The sequence below is a fragment of the Portunus trituberculatus genome, chromosome 21 (assembly GCF_017591435.1).
Source record: "Portunus trituberculatus isolate SZX2019 chromosome 21, ASM1759143v1, whole genome shotgun sequence".
Classification (NCBI taxonomy): domain Eukaryota; kingdom Metazoa; phylum Arthropoda; class Malacostraca; order Decapoda; family Portunidae; genus Portunus; species Portunus trituberculatus.
The window spans coordinates 11937034-11942033 of NC_059275.1; the positions used below are offsets into that span (position 1 = coordinate 11937034).

General features: G+C 39.3%; 1 protein-coding gene across 6 annotated transcripts in view; it reads left to right on the plus strand.

The window, feature by feature from the left end:
* The window catches only part of LOC123507225 (cyclin-dependent kinase-like 4), a 112628-nt gene that overhangs the window by 80476 nt on the left and 27152 nt on the right, over window positions 1-5000 (plus strand). The window contains exon 1 of one of the 6 annotated variants that reach the window (XM_045259946.1): window positions 672-788. The exons of the other annotated variants lie outside the window; for them this stretch is intronic. The gene's annotated coding sequence lies outside the window, so the exon portion shown is untranslated. Of the gene's footprint in view, window positions 1-671; window positions 789-5000 lie in introns of those variants that run through there. 6 annotated transcript variants of the gene reach the window in all.

The following is a 5000-nucleotide window of genomic DNA, read 5'->3' on the forward strand; positions in this document are numbered from 1 at the left end:
CGAGGAAATGACAAGTAGCGAGAGGAAACAAGAAACAATTCAATATGATGGTATGAAAACATTAAACAAACAATTATGAGATAACAAGAAAATTAAATGGTTGATATGAAAATATGAATAAACGTGAGGAAATGACATTTGAGTTAATGTGAAAAGAAACCACTTTATGTCACGGTATGTACAGACGCCACCACATGACTGCTCACCAATCCTAGCCATATAATTTCTCAGTAGCAACACCTGCATGGAGACCCCAGATGGGGAGAGAAAGATGGCAGGCAGAGAGGCCAGCAGAGCTATGTCAAAGGCAGCGGTAGTTCATGGCAACTGCCTTGAAAGAAGGATGACAGATGTCACTTTTGTTTGAAATATAGGTAAGAAAACTGCTTCATTAAGTAGGAAACCGACATGCATACATACATATACATGTGAATGTACCTATCTGTTGGTGTATCATATATATGTATACATATGTAAGGACATTATTGTATTCGTGCTGATTCTGGCAAATTAATATTTATATTGTTCCGAAATGCGTCCCGTGCAAAACGGTCGGTGTGGTCAGCTGAGATTAGTTTACCTGGAGCCGGTGAAAGAGACAGTGAGTGGTGAAGACGAAGATGCTGATGATAGTGATAGGAGAGAATAGTATGTCTGTAGCTTCTCAGTAATCAGAGGTTAACTATTCATACATCGTTGAAGACACAAAACGGCCAGCGGTGTGTGGGTGGTTCACTGGTGCTGCTGACGACACGAACATGCCCGCCGCCAAACAGTCTTTGGCTAACGTAAGTAATATATTGGTGTAACTCATCATTTTTGGTGCTGCCATGTCATAACCTAACGCTGGTAACCTCCAGGTCAACATATCACTGAACTAACACCTGCAAATACTTAAAAAAAAAAAAATCTATCCCTTGAATACGTAAACAAGTTAATCCCCTAACCCGCTGCTCCACTCTCTCAGCCATTATCTGCTTCATCTCACTCATTACAGGCCAGACAGGTCACAAAGTAGACCCATAGACCTGTTCTTTCATATCCGTTATTGAAATATATCTGCAATTACTTGAATTGTGTGTTATGGAGGCTCAGTGACGGAAAGTAGGTGGGACCCCTGACCCTGTGACGTCATCACCGGCTCCCGCCCAAATGTTCTACCGGTACCAGATCCTCCACTTCCACTATTAACTACATTTGTCTCAGTTCATTTATTTCGAGTCACAGGTACCTTTTAAGGATTTCTAATGATAGTTTGCTGTGTTTTACGTGTCTTCCATGCTTAAATTGAATGAAGTACGGTGATGTAGAGGTGTTTATGACTTGAATGGGAGGGCCAAAATACGCTAAAATTTTTACCTCCGCTATCTGTGATTTTTTATTTGGGGTTGTAGCGAAGTGTTTGTGTTTTCAAAAGATGGTTTATCATGAGAAAAGTGTGCAAGGCTCCTGAGAAGTTAAAGATGTGGACTTTAAGAATGATATGTAGTCCTGTTAATATTGTAAACAACGTCATTTTTGAAATATTATTTTTTCTAATAGGGCGAGTTGCCAGGTTTTGATATATCGAAATGATAGTCATAATTTTTGAAAAACGTTATCGATTCAGTTGAATGAAATTGGTGGGCTTTGAAATTGTGTTTAAGCAAGTCGAAGTTCTAATACTTTATTTAGTATATTTTTGAGCTATTTTTATTATTCCTTTTCTCGGCAATGTTTTTGTATTTTAGAAGTTAGTTTCGATTGATAACGAGTCAGAATTTTATAACATTCGTGTCCAGCTGCCTTTTGGGAATCCTCATTTTCAAAATGATTTGCGTAACGAATATATGTGACGTCATCAAGGAGGTTGACCCCCACCCCGGCTGGACCCAGGCCGATACCTGGCTCCAGGCCCGAGGGTGTGGGGTGGGTGTGTGTGTGTGGGTGTGTGTGTGTGTGTGTGTGTGTGTGTGTGTGTGTGTGTGTGTGTGTGTGTGTGTGTGTGTGTGTGTGTGTTGCCTTATCTTTCGTTATGAGGGAGCCCACCAGCTGGAGCCACTGACACCCAGCTCCCAGCTGGAAGGTGTTGGAGGGGAAGATGGCTGTGTGTGTGTGTGTGTGTGTGTGTGTGTGTGTGTGTGTGTGTGTGTGTGTGTGTGTGTGTGAGGAGGGTGGTGGAGAGGGAGATGACGTGATGACGCTCTGATCACGGGGAGGTAGTACTGTATAAGGCATGGACAGGTCGGGAAGATCAAGCTGGTGGAGCGTAAAGGCTTTTTTGAAGTGGTTGAACCAATCAAAGGAAACTTAAAGCCTTCACCTGGTGTGGCGCTACCAGGTGTTACTACTGAGAAATGATATGTCCTGGACTGGCAAGGAGTCAAGTGCTGGCGTCTGTACATAGGTAGTAAATTAGAACAGGTTATTGTAAGAAAAGAGGGAAATGAAGTCTTTAATGTTAAAACATGACTAAATCTAAAGGAATGGCAATTGGCGCTAGGAATTAAGACAGCCAATGAGGGAAAAAAAAATCAGTTATTGTTTCGTTATTTATATAATTAAATCAGTTACCAGATAATACAAGAAAACAAAGAAATGAGAAAATTATAATAAATACATGACAAAACACGAAGAGATGACAGTTAATGAGAAGAAATAAGAGACTTGATGAGAAAAATTAGTCACTGCCACGTTTTAAAGATAATACGAGTGTCAGTTTATGTGAATATATAAATAAACATGGGGAAGTATTACGTAGTTAGAAGATAATACAATTACTATCCTGTTTTGTCTTTTCCTTATTCATGTTTCCTTATTAACAATTTTACAGAGCTTTAGTTGTGAATAAAAAAAAAAAATACCAAGGCAGTGAAAGTGTTGATTATTTTGTTAAAATAAAACGAAATGAAGCAGGTAATGAGGTTAAGAGGACAGCAAAACCAAACACAGATGAAACCTTTGTATGCTAACCTTACACGTGATATCCTTGCAGTGAATGTGAACTTGTTAATTAGATTGTTAGACATATAACGGAGGATAGCAAAGACATGAGACAGGTTATGAGGAAGACGACAATATCATTATTAACTTACTAGCACACGAGAACTTCCTGTACTGACCTACAACATGATGTACTGATTAATCTAAAAGACTAAATTAGATTACTTGACAGATGATAAAAGAAAGCAAGGAAATGAAGCAGGTAATAAGGATATGAAGAAGACAAAAATAGTATTACTAACTTATAAACACAGGAAAGGGCCTTGTGCTAACCAACATGATATACATATTAATCTAAAAGACTTAATTACGTTGCTAGGTGGATAATGGAAGAAAATAAGAAAACGAAGCGGGTATTAAGGATATGAAGAAGACAAGAATATCATAACTAACTAACACACGCGAAGTTTCTGGACTAACATGATATAATTGTTAATCTAAAAGCCTTAATGAGGTTGTTAGACAGATAATAGAAGAAAACAAGTAAAAATGAAAAAAAGAAGCAAATAATAAGGTTATGAGGAAGACAAGAGTAACATTAGTAACTCACAACCACACGAGAGTCCTCAGTATTGATCTATAGCATGATATACTTGTTAATCTGGAAGGCTTAATTAGATTGTTAGACAGTTAATAGAAGAAAATAGTGAAGTAATGCCAGTAATATGTTTATGAAGAAGACAGTAATAACACGAGAGGTTCCTGTAATAACCCTCATCGTGATATACTTAATCTAAATGGCTTAATCAGGTTATTAGACGGATAATTTAAGAAAACAATGAAATAAAACAGGTGATGAAGCCATTAGAAGGACAAGAATAAGAGCACTAACACTCTTGGGGCTCCCGTGCCAACCTTCCATGCTTCTCGTGCCACCCTCGCGATAATCCAACAAACACGTGTAAGGAAGCAGGGAGGTGAATATTAATGAATATTCCAGTGATTACTCATACCGTCTTTCCTCACCTGGTCTCCCTTCACACCTGCCACGCCCCTTCATTTCTATTAAGAGCCACAGGTCAATGCCCCCACACCTTACTTTCCCCTTCCTCCTCCTTCCTCTCTCTGCTTTCCCCTGTCACACACTCTCCTTACAGATCCCTATATATGCCTCCTATATCCTCCCATACATACCATACCTGACTCTCGTGGCTCCCAATACACCATACCTGTCTATATCTGTCTGTCTTTATATCCCTACACTTTCCCCTGTCTTTATTACCCTTTGGTGTGTGTGTGTGTGTGTGTGTGTGTGTGTGTGTGTGTGTGTGTGTGTGTGTGTGTGTGTGTGGTTGGTAGGCATCCCTCTTCCTTTTTTTTTTTTTTATTCTTACAATCAATACAGGCCTATCTACCTTCCTTCTCCCTCTCTTTATTGCGTTTATCTTACTCTTTTTTCATCTTCTTCATCATTATCTTCGCCTTCGCCTTTGCTCATCCTTTTTCTTCTTCTTCTTCTTCTTCTTCTTCTTCTTCTTCTTCTTCTTCTTCTTCTTCTTCTTCTTCTTCTTCTTCTTCTTCTTCTTCTTCTTCTTCTTCTTCTTCTTCTTCTTCTTCTTCTTCTTCTTCTTCTTCTTCTTCTTCTTCTTCTTCTTCTTCTTCTTCTTCTTCTTCTTCTTGTCTTTAGTTCCTTATTTTCTTTCTTTCTTTCTTCATGCCCTCTTTCCCTTTCTGTGTCTCTTTCCTTGCTTCTCTTCTTTTTTTATGCCTTCCCTGTTTTTCCTTTACTCTTTTTTCCTTTCGTTCTTCTTGTTTCCGGTATTTCTCTTATTTTCTCTCCCTTCTTTGTCTCTTCTTTTTCGTTCTTTCCTCCTCCACCTTCTTAATCTCTCTCCTCCTTACCTCCTCTATTCTATGCTCTCTCTCTCTCTCTCTCTCTTCCCCTCATTTTCTCTCCCCCTCTCTTCCTCTCCTTTTCATTAGCGTTTCCTCCCTTTCTCCCTTCCTCTCCACCCTTTCTCTCCAGCTTTCCTCCTCTTTCTTCCTCTCCCTGTTCTCTCCTTTATCCTCTTCCGTCC